Source organism: Humulus lupulus, chromosome 8, assembly GCF_963169125.1.
Source record: "Humulus lupulus chromosome 8, drHumLupu1.1, whole genome shotgun sequence".
In the NCBI taxonomy this organism is placed as follows: domain Eukaryota; kingdom Viridiplantae; phylum Streptophyta; class Magnoliopsida; order Rosales; family Cannabaceae; genus Humulus; species Humulus lupulus.
The window spans coordinates 157,151,691-157,164,053 of NC_084800.1; the positions used below are offsets into that span (position 1 = coordinate 157,151,691).

Sequence of the window (12,363 nt, forward strand, 5' to 3'; positions counted from 1 at the left end):
CTATTCTTGTTCCAAGGGAATATTATTCACATCAGTTGAGCAACTAGCAGTGCTCGGGCATTGTTCATAAGAATGAGGTCCTCCACAAATCTCACAGTTCACGACATTTTGTACTTGCATTGCTTGTGCGACGAGATCAGTTTGCTGCAATTGCTTGGTTAGAGATGCTACTTGAGTGGTTAATAGCGCTATTGGATCAACTTCTAAGATTCCTGCTACTTTCTTATTCTCACGCTCAGTAGGCAATTTATAATTATTCATAGCCATCTCTTCCAATAACTCATATGCTTCATTAGCATTTTTTCTCATAAACACTTCTCCTGATGTTGCATCTATAATTGTCCTTGTATTGGCCCCCCAAACCATTGTAAAAAGTATGAACTAGCAACCATTCATTATTCCATGATGTGGGCCTTTCCTTTGCAATTCCTTAAATCGTTCCCATGCATCATACAAAGACTCCCCATCTAGCTGATGGAAGTTGTTAATCTCTCCTCTTCTTCTGGCTGACTTGGCAGGAGGAAAATATTTACCAAGGAATTTCTGAGCCAAATCTTCCCAAGTAAGTATAGAGCTCTCTTGTAAAGAATTCAACAAACTCTTAGCTCTGTCCCTCAGTGAAAATGGAAATAGCCTCGATCTTACAGAATCATTACTCACCCCATTCATTTTGAATGTCGCACATAACTCCAAAAAGTTTGTGATATGTAGATATGGATCCTCATCTGGTAACCACCCAAATTGTACACAATTTTGCACCATCTGAATAATTGAGGGCTTTATCTCAAATTTATTTTCCTCAACAGTGGGAGGATGAATGCTTGAATGTATCCCCGTAATAGTAGGGAGTACATAATTCCTTATTGGTGGATCGCTTCAATTGCATTACCCATATTTGCATTGTTGACAATGTTATTTGCGTTCTCAGCCATGGTGAAATCCAACATTTTCTTTATCTTTCGATTCTTTCTGCACGTTCTCTAAATTTCAAGATCTATTGGTATGATTTCCTTTTGTCAACTTCCTCGCATATACCAATAATTCCTGAAAGACTATATAGCCTTGATCCAAATAAATGTTAAACAATAAAAATTAAAAAAATTAAAATACCAAAATAGAACAAATAACAATTAACTATGATATTGGAAACTAAGTTCCCAGCAACGACGCCAAAAACTTGATCGCGAATATATATATATATATGCAAGTGCACGCAATCGATTCAAGTAATATATGATAAGTAGAGTATTGTTCCCATGAAGATTGTTTTCCAATTACCAATAATTGTTTTTTTACTTTTGTTGATGCGATTCTTCGCCAACAGGTAATTATACGAATAAATAGGATGGATTAGTGCAAATTGATGAACCGTAATGTTATCCAAAAAATAGACACGGATGATGTGGCGGGAGATTTCTGAACACGTGGCTGACACCTGGCAGAGTTCTGTTAGAGTATCGACCAGTAAGATATTACAGGCATAACGGTTGAGTTCTTCTTACGACCAGCCTAGTCGTACACTCTGCATATTTCAAGATAATTTTGTAAAGATCATAGTCAATCCCGAGATTGTCTCCAATAATTCCTGATGATCCGATTAATTAGGAGAGAATATCTGTAACAAATTAATGTAATCCTCCTTGAGCCTATAAATAGAGAAAGATAGTTCAAGGAGGGGACTTTTTGGCTTTTTGATTACTTGAGAGTATAGATTTACGAGAGAATTAGAGCTAACACATTACGATATATAGTTTATTTTTCAGAGGTTGGTGAAACTCATAGAACCCTAGTTCTTTGATCACTCCTTTGAATCCCATATCAATAATAGATCAAGTGGACGTAGGTTATTACCAGTTTCTGGGGCCGAACCACTATAAATTCTTGTGTGCTTTAGTTTTTTTCTCATTATATTCATTCCAACATATCTGTCCACATCAAGCGTTTTTTACTCCGTGTCAGTTGACCAAAATCAGGGTCAACATTCTGGTGCTTTCACTGAGAGCTTGATACGATATTGTTAAAACAGTAATGGCGAAAACCACAAAGAAGATTGGGCAGGCGACTGGCGCTGCACCATTTCAACCGCCTCCTCCTCCAAACATGACTTAAGATGAGCCACATTTGGAATTCGATGAGGAAGAACTGGATTCTGAGACGTTGAGGAATTCCATGGGGGTATTGCAGGATGAACTGGCCAATCTAAGGGCCAGCCAGGAAAGTGCTGCTGAGATTATGGCACGGCAGCAACAAGAGATTGAGCGACAGCGCCAGGAATTGAGTGAGAGACAAGCGGAGATGGACCGCCGTCAGAGGGAGGCCATGGAAGCCCTCGAAGCAGCCCTACAGTTGGCTAGGAATCAGGCTGCTCCTGCCTCACAGCCTGATCAACCTACAAATGGGCCACCCCCAAAGGGGTCCCAATCCTAGCCTGTCGATCCAGCCCTCGAGCCCCCAGAGCCCCGAGCAGCCACCAATGCCTCAGGATGATGTCCCACTAAGGGATCCTGAAGCGCAGCCTCCATCCCAAGCTGGTCGTGACATTCCCCCGCAGCCAAGGCAGAATAGGACCGGGCAGTAGCCTCGCAGTCCTAGACGCCATAGGGGCGAAGAGCCAAACCCACCGAGCAGAGGGCAACGTCCTTCTAGTAACAGAAGGAACTCATAGATTAGCTCTGCGGTCTGGGGCCCCCCATGGAATGACAATGCACAGGGACCTACCGACCAACGCAGGCCACCCTCTAACGCTCGGGAAGTTCTAGCCGAGGAGGCAACCGAGGGAACAGTCGATCCCACCATAGCCAGTCGAGGTTCAAAGATGGCCATGGTTACAATGAGGCTGACTCGGGCAGAGGAAATGTCCGTCGGAGAAATGAAGATAGAGGTGGGGGCAGGAGCCCACCACCTAGAGAAGACGAACCCGAGAGACGTGACACTAGGGGGCAACCCAGGAAAAATAACGTCTTTAACCGGCTCGAAGCTAGCAAGCAGCGGAAAAGAGACGAGGATTTAAGAGACGTACTCAACGATCTCCAGGAATGGCACGACGAGTACGTTCCCCCAGCACCAGAGGCCCCGGCGATTCCTGAAGTCATGCAGGCCCAAATAGATGCCTTGAACCAGGCAGTACAACAGCTGGTCGGGGGAAGAACGTCTCATATCGAGTACGACAGGAGAAGAGGCACTCCTTTCGTTCAAAGGATAGCCATGGCAGAAACTCCTAGCAAGTTTAAGATGCCCACGCTTCCAAACTTTGATGGGTATGGTGACCCGGTATCTCATGTAAACAAGTTTGAGAAACAGATGGACATTCAGAAAGTGTCCGAAGACGCTCGGTGCAGGATCTTTCCCGCAACACTTTCTGATGCTGCATAAGAGTGGTTTTTCAAATTCCCTCCTGCAAGTATTGTTTCTTGGGAGATGTTCGTAAAAGAATTTTACGGACAATTCTATGCGGGTCGTGTCCACCCAACTGAGGCGAATCAGCTGGTCGAGATACGCCAGCAAGATGGAGAGCCACTGAAGGATTACGTCCAGTGCTTCATGCGAGCAGCGGCTGGAGCCAAAACAGTGGGTGATGAGGGCAAGATGATGGCCCTAACTGCGGGAGTTAGACGCCGCACGCCTTTGTGGAGTAGCCTCAGAAATCATGGAGTTAAGACTACTCAAGAGTTTTTGGATCGAGCTGATCGCTACATCAAGCTCGAAGATGCCATCGCCAGTGAAGGAAAACCCCCAGGCAAGGATAAGGGGACTGCCGAGCCCGCCAAAGCCGCCAATGGGTCAAAACCCAACGGCAATGACAAAGGCAATGGGAACGGCAATGGCAATGGTAAGAATGGGGGGAAACGGCCGCATAATGAGCCTTCCACCTCTGACAATAAACGAGCCAAGGGCAATCGTTATGAACCGCGGTTCACTAACTACACTACCCTTATTGAGTCTCGGGGAGAGGTGTACCAGGCCACGAGTTCTAGTGTGCCTTATAAAAAATCCACTCCCATTCGAAAAGATATTTCGAAGAGAGACACTACCAAGTTCTGTCATTATCATAACTACTACGGACATGATACAAATGAATGCAACCAGCTGAAGGATGAAATCAAGTTCCTTATTAGACAAGGAAACTTGAGAAGATATGTACGGGCCTCGGGAAATTCCCAACGAGAGGCTCCAGGTGGCAACGAGCATGTGCCCGCACGCCAATGCTCGCCACCTTTGCAGCCTGACCCCGTAGCTGGCACTTTACTCACCATCTATGGAGGCCCCCACCTCGCGGGAAGCAGTGGAAAGGCGAGGGAACGATATGCTCGGACCCTACGTCACGACCAGGACATCGAGATGATGGCTATGGACGACAGGGCATCGAAGAAGGCTCGATCAGAGGATGGTGAGATAACCTTCTCTGATAGCGACGCCCAGCATGTCCGGTTCCCACATTCCGATCCGCTGGTCGTGGACGTTCAAATCGCCAACATGATGGTGAAGAGAGTACTAGTCGATACAAGAAGTTCAGTGAACATCCTGTACATATCTTTGCTGGAACGTATGAAGTTGTCCGTCAAGGACTTGGAGCCCTACAACCAAACGATTTACGGCTTCTCTGGTGAGGGACTCGCCCCGGCAGGGTCAATCAGACTTCCAGTAACAGCAGGTACAACGCCTGCTACCAGGACATTACTCATTACTTTTATAGTAGTCGATTGTCCTTCGGCGTACAATGCTGTCATTGGAAGGCCCATACTGGTTGATCTTCGGGTCGTCACCTCAGTATGGCACTTGGCAATGAAATTCTCAACAGACGCAAGGGTAGGATGCGTGTTGGATAATCAGAGGGAAGCAAGGGAGTGCTACAACACCTCAGTCACAAAGGCGAAGAAGGGAACGTCGAAGAGCACTCCCCCAGATAGGTTGCAGATGGCTATTGATACACAAGCCCAATCCGATGATGTAGTCACCAAATAGGGTGTTGCCCAAAGTGAGGATAGGGATTTAGATCCTCGCTTTGGGGATTTTGAGGAAGATGTTGTACCCGTCGAGGACCTGGAAGAGGTCCAACTTGACGAAAAAGACCTGACCAGAGTTGTAAAGGTCGGGAAAAATTTAGAAGCAACAACGAAGCATGCACTGGTGGAATTTTTGCGAAAGAACCAGGAAGTTTTTGCCTGGTCACACAAAGATATGGCTGGAATAGATCCTGCAGTTATCAGCCATGTCCTGAACGTTGACAAGAGTTATCCACCTGTGCAACAGAAAAGAAGGCTGCTCGATAAGGATAGATCAAAAGCCTTAAAAGAGGAAGTCGAAAGAATGAAGGAGAATGGGTTCATCAGGGTGGCGTTTTATCCATCGTGGGTCACCAATCCAGTACTAGTTCCCAAGCTGTAACGCCCTACTTCCTTAGAGCCGTTACTAAGTGAGTTTTTAAGACGAAATAGTGTGCAATGAACTCGCTAACCGAGGTTTTGAGCAAAAGTGTGACTAATTAAAAGTTAAGGCTGTAATCTTTGAAAAGGCGTCGTTTCATTAAAACTTCTATTATTAAACATTTGGGATCCCAAAATAAGGTTTGAAAACTAATTACATTTTTGAAATAAGGTTACAGTTAAGAAATCATAAAATCATAGATTATTACAGCCACTTTCGAATAAACCCCCAACCAAAGCAGTCGGGCAGGCCGAACATGTACGCGTCGCTTCACGCTCTCCGTACTCATGGTTGGTTGACTTAGCCATTGCCCTTACCTGCAACACAGAGCACCCGTGAGCCGAAGCCCAGCAAGAAAACTCATGCAGAACATAACATATGCAATGTATACAGTTTATCATAACAGATAATCCACAAATAAACAAGTCAACCATTAGACTAAGCAAACACGGCCATGCCGCCCCAGGACCCTTACCAAAGCCCTGGGGTATCGGTTCTCACCGCGAGGATAACTCATGTATCCCTTGGGTCCCACCCTGAATATAGCATCCCATGTGCTAGGTGTTACTTTCGGCCCACGGCCGCCCCGGCCTACGCCGTACTCGGCCCTTGCCGCTCATTTCATCATAATCACACATATAATATAACACAACAACATGCAATCAAATATTAATTCATTTAAGTCTGCACCCTAACATGTGATGCAATATAGGGCCGCGCCCCCGCAATCATACTATGGGCCCACGCCCTATCCTACGGGTGTTATAGTTTTCTTACCTGACAATGCGATAGTTTAGATCACCTGACTCCTTGAGCACGATCCCACTCGAGCCTTAGCGCACACCTAGGCACAAACATAGGTCAAAGTCAACACCGAACCCCAAGTCCGAATACCTAGCCTCGGGACCAATCCCGAGCCCCCCGGGAAGTCCCAAATCCCCAAAACAAAGTGGCAGAAACAAGCCCTGAACCCTAGGTCAAAATCCATCATCAAAACTCAAAAATTCCCCTCTGTGAACAGTGCAGCGCTACAGCGCTCTAAAGAGGGCGCTGTAGCGCTACAAGCAGAATGCACCCCCCTGAAACAGGGACTAGCGCTACAGCGCCCACTGACTAGCGCTGTAGCGCTAGTTGCAGCCCAGAAATCCCAAAATCGCATTTCTGCGATTTCTTCCAACCAATCTCAAACCAAACTTCCCCAAACCTTTTCCAAACCCCAAATCAAGCTTATAAACACCTCACACTCATCCCAAGCATCCCAAGAACTCAATCCCAAGTTCAAGCAACCCAAAACTCAAAATCTACCATGATCAACCCTAAACTCAGAAATTCAGTCAACAACAAAGTTAAAGGCTTAGAATTCTTACCATTGATGCAAATTTCGACCTTGATTCAACCCTAGACCTCCTTAGCTTGTTCCTCATCAAGGCTTGCCCAGAAATTCCCTGAGATTCCCATCAATCCAGCTCAAAAGACAGCTCAAACCATCAAAACCCTTAAAACCGAAAATCTCTAAAACTTACCTCAAACATTGATGTGTTCTTGCTAATCCTTGCCAAATCTTCAAGTATAACCTTAAGATTCTTGATGCCCAGCCTATCCTAGCTCTCCACCGAGCTTTTCCCCAAGAAAAACGCAGAGGAACGGTGCAAGAATGCACAAACCGTTCCTTGAGAAAACCCCCCCTGTTTTCTCTCTTTTCTTTCTTTCCTTCTTCTTTCTTTTCTTTTTCTTTCAGCATTCCCTCTCTCTATAAAGCCTTAAAAAAACTATCTCCAAAAGCCAAATGACCAAAACGCCCTCCCTATAAATTCTAAATCCTTTTGTTCAAGTAGGGCCATTTTAGTCATTCACCCAATTCCCGCTAATCCTCAAGTGTCTCTAATATTTTCCCGTTGCTTCCCAATACCTGATAAATCACCAAATAATTATCCCCCATCATCAAAATAAATCTCAATCTATTTCTCTGAATTCCTGATCGTACCCCCAGGCTCGCCCCGAGCTGGGTATAAATTCCTGTCAACACTTTCCGCTAGCCTGCTCACTGGGATCGCCTCGAGTCACAAATCACAAATACATCCACATCACAATGTGGTCTCAACAATCATCACATATCAATGCAGTTATGCCCAACATGGCCAAGATTACAATTATGCCCTTCTAACACGATCCGGGCCTATATGCATACTAACATACATAGTCATGCATCTCAGATAAACAAATGGTCATATAACATGCTTTAAATCATAACCATGCATTTAAATCATTAAAATCACACATAAATCCCATCATGCCCTCCTGGCACGCTAATCAAGGCCCTTAAGCCTTAATAGCGGATTTGGGTCGTTACACAAGCCTAACGGCAAATGGCGAACCTGTGTGGATTTCACAGACCTTAACAAAGCCTGCCCAAGAGATTGCTTCCCACTCCCAAGGATCGACTAGTTGGTTGATGCAACTGGACGACATGAGATCCTCTCCTTCATGGATGCATACTTAGGATACAATCAGATTAGTATGCATCCCCCTGATGAGGATCACACTAGCTTTCGGACCGATACAGGGTTGTACTGTTATAAAGTAATGCCCTTCGGACTGAAAAACGCTGGTGCGACTTACCAGCGATTGGTTAACCACATGTTTAAGGAGTTAATCAGAGTAAACATGGAGGTGTACATGGACGACATTCTGGTAAAGTCAAAAAAGGCTGAAGGACATGTAAAGGATTTACAAGAGTGTTTCAACATTCTGAACAAATATCATATGAATATAAATCCTCTCAAATGTTCCTTCAGAGTGGGATCAGGGAAATTTTTGGGGTTCATTTTTAATTCAAGAGGAATCGAGGCCAACCCCGACAAGATCAAAGCCCTGATCGACATGAAATCGCCGATGAAAATCAAGGATTTGCAAAGTTTAACCGGAAGAATTGCCGCACTAAGTAGATTCATTACCAAGTCGACGGATAAATGCGTCCCTTTCTTTAATCTACTTAGAGGCAACAAGAAGTTCGAATGGACCGGAGACTGCGAACAGGCTTTCCAAGCCTTAAAAGCTCACATGGCACAACCTCCTGTTTTATCAAAACCCATGGACGGAGAAACTTTGTTCATTTACCTGGCGATCACCGAATATGCTGCCAATGCGGTGCTAGTACGAGAAGAAGAAGGCGTACAAAAGGCAGTTTACTATGTAAGCAAGAGGCTAATCAGGGCCAAATTGAGGTATCCTCCAATCGAAAGATTAGCCTATTGCTTAATCTTGTCCTCAAGGAAGTTACATCCTTACTTCCAAACCCACCCCATCACAGTCTTAACTGACCAGCCCCTTCGGCAAGTTCTGCAAAAGCCAGAAGCGACTGGGCGCTTATTAAAATGGGAAGTCGAACTCGGGCAGTTCAATATCACATATTCACCGCGAGCAGCAGTAAAAGGACAAGTCTTGGCTGACCTTATTGCTGAATTCACTGAGCTCCTAGACGACGAGCAGTGCGAAGAACCTAGTGTGCCTAAGCCCCAAGTTGAAGTTCCTTCGTGGAAGTTATTCACAGACGGATCGTCCAACGAATCTCACGCAGGAGCAGGAGTGATATTGATAATGCTAGAAGGGCATCGATTTCACTGCACTATTAGGTTCGATTTCACCGCATCAAACAATGAGGCCGAATATGAAGCACTCCTCGCAAGACTAAGGTTATCCAAAGACATGAATATAAAAGTGCTTGATATCTACAGTGATTCACAACTGGAAGTGAATCAGGTCTTAGGGGAGTATCAAGCACGGGGCCACAAAATGGTGGCCTACTTAAACAAAACTAGAGATTTGTTGGCGCAATTCGAGAAGTATACCCTCTAGCAAATTCCCCAAGATCAGGATTCAAACACAGATGCTTTAGCCAAACTCGCGAGTGCAAAAGATACTGACACTTTAAATATAGTGCCAGTAGAGAGATTATGCGAGCCGAGCATACGAGCAGACGAAACCAATATGGAAATTTGAATGGAGGATACATGGATGGCACCATACTTGGAGTATCTCACGAATGGTGTACTACAAGCAGATAGAAACAAAGCCAGAACTCTTCAGAGACAGGCTGCTAGGTATATACTGGTCGATGGTGCTCTTTACCAAAGAGGATACTCCATGCCACTGTTCAGATGCATTACACCAGAAAAGGCTAAAGAATTAATGAGGGAAGTACATGAAGGCTACTGTGGGGACCACGTTGGGGGGCAGAGTTTATCAAAAAAGATTATGAGGCAGAGTTATTTATGGCCGACTACGAACGAAGACTCAATGGAGTTTGTACGAAAATGCGATAAATGTCAAAGATTTTCCAAGATCCCACGCGCAGCTCCGAACGAGTTAAAGCAGATGCAAAGCCCTTGGCCTTTCGCAGTATGGGGGATATACTTGATTGGATCTTTGCCAACAGGAAAGGGTGGAGTAAAATACGCATTCGTAGCAATTGACTACTTCACCAAGTGGGCCAAAGCTGAGCAACTCGCTACCATAACGACCAAGAAAGTTCTTGACTTTGTCATCAAGAACATTATTTGCCGGTATGGTTTGCCTCGAAAAATTGTCTCAGACAACGGCACCCAGTTTGACAGCGACTTATTCACAGACTTCTGCGAAAGGCATGGAATCGTCAAGAGCTTTTCTTCAGTTGCGCATCCACAAGCAAATGGGAAAGTCGAAGCAGTGAACAAAACACTTAAAGATACCCTGAAGAAAAGACTCAAAGACGCTAAAGGAGCATGGCCAGAGCAACTGCCTGAAGTACTGTGGTCGTATAGAACTTCTCATCGAACAGCGATAGGTCATACTCCGTTTTCCTTAGCATAAGGGTGTGAAGCAATGTTGCCCATCGAGTTAGATCCGCCCTCACATCGATAAATCACATACGACCAAGACCAGAATAGCCAACTGATGATGGAGTCCCTAGACTCACTTGAAGAGAAACGGGAAAGAGCCCAACTCCGAGTAGCTGCGTACCAGCAAAAAGTAGCCCGGTATTTTAACTCAAAGGTGAAAGAAAGAAAGTTCAGCATCGGAGACCTGGTACTTTGACGAGTATTCTTAAACACCCGCAACCCAACTGCTAGAGTACTCGGACCAAACTTGGAAGGACCTTACCAGATTGAAGAAGTCCTTCATCCAAGCACCTACAATCTTGCACGCTTAAATGGAGATCTCATTCCACGCTATTGGAATGGAGAACACCTGCGCAAGTATTATCAATAAACAGTCCTTTTTTAAGGACTGGCTTGTATTAATTTTTACTTTTTACAAGTTTTGAAAAAGGGTTAGCCATGTTGTATGGCTAATCACGTATAAGTGTAAGATCTTTTTAAGATCACTCGTAAAGACATGTTTAGTCATTCTTGCCAACCTTTGTAAAATTTTTACAAGTATTTGTTCATTACGTGTGTTATTTTGCTGTATTATAAGTGTTGCATTTCCTACCGAGCAGTAATGTTCGTACAGGTTGTCGTCAAGGCAAGTGACCAAGGACCTAAAGCTCCTCAGTCACTTGGGGGGCATATAAGGTACATCGATAGAAAAGCATACCAAGAGGTATGTAAACACATGAACAAAATAAGTGAAAGCATGCTACGGTACTTAGAGTATTTTTCAAAATTTATATTTTGTTAAATCAAGCCAAAGTACTATGCTAAGTTCGGTCATGCGAACAGATGTTATAATAAGCAAAAATATTATAATGTCAAAAATAATTCTCTTACACCGCAAGCAGTGCTGCTTGGATGTAATTGTTTAAAGTAAAAGGAAAAGTAGCGACCAGTGAAAAGTGACATTTACCTCCTCGAGCGAAGGCCAGGTTGTTTGTACTCATGTCTGGCGTGAGGAAATACTCTTGATTGTACTTCCCTACGTTGGAGATATGAGTAGTGTCACTCAGAAATGTTCGGTTTGATTCCTGGTGAAAAAGATGAAAAAAGCCCGTCCCGTATTGTTGAGGGTTGGACTTAAGGTCAAAAAGGAAGTTGACCTCGTGAGGAGTGGGTTCTGGCCATTTTTTGAGTTTATAAAGGATATAGAGTGCGGCCAGCATTCTATATCCGTTTGGGGCAATTTGAAAGGGGGCAACACCAAAGTAGTTGGCCACCCCCTGGAAGAAAGGATGTAGAGGGAGGATAGCCCCCGCCTCTATGTGATACCTTGACCAAGCGATGTAGACGCCCCCAGGCAGGTTAGCTCTTTGGTCAGCAGTCGAGATTTTGAGATTAACTCCGGTAAGGGGATACCTGCTAAGGTAATTGGCAAGCATCCGGGGAGTCACCTGGCTGGTAGGAGAAAGATACCACTCGACATCAGGAAGGTTTTGATGCCGAGGGCGAGCCCTGACTTGAATGCGAGGGTCTGGGGGAGCATTTTCTCGACCACTGGTCTAGGGAACCCTAGCCTGTGAATCAGGCTGGGCAGGTGAATTTGAGTTGTTTTCGGGGTTTGGTTTTTTCTTGCCTGGAGATTTAGAACGGGCCATTTGAGGTGTTGATGGTTGAGGTCTAGAAGAAGTTCTTGAAAACGAAATCTCGCTAACACGCTGGGTCGACTGTCCTTCGCCTTCAAGCAGTTGTGCAAGAAGATCGTCGTCGATTGGCCACTCACCTCCCTACAAATCTGGCATTAAAATCTGCGAACAGAAGAATGGGGAGGTGAGGATGAAGATTCTAGAAAGTTTTTTAGAATAACGCTGGTCGAGTATAAAAGTTAAGCTTTTATACAACAACATTCTAACAAAAAACAATTTTTCTCACATGAACAGTTTGAAAAACATATCAAAAAGAGAAAGCAAAAAGTTTTTTGAAAAAACTTTTTCAACTCCTTTTAGGGCGGGAAAAACTTAGTTTTTCAACTGGCATAAAAATCAAATTTTTACTTCGGTTTTACGTCCTAAAGTCGTGATCTCAACTA

General features: G+C 44.5%; 1 non-coding gene across 1 annotated transcript; it reads left to right on the forward strand.

Moving 5' to 3' along the window:
* The first annotated feature begins 397 nt into the window (after nucleotides 1-397).
* LOC133798938 (small nucleolar RNA R71) lies at nucleotides 398-504 on the forward strand. Its single transcript, XR_009876154.1, has one exon. It is a non-coding gene; the product is annotated as a small nucleolar RNA R71 (small nucleolar RNA).
* The last annotated feature ends 11,859 nt before the right edge of the window (nucleotides 505-12,363 follow it).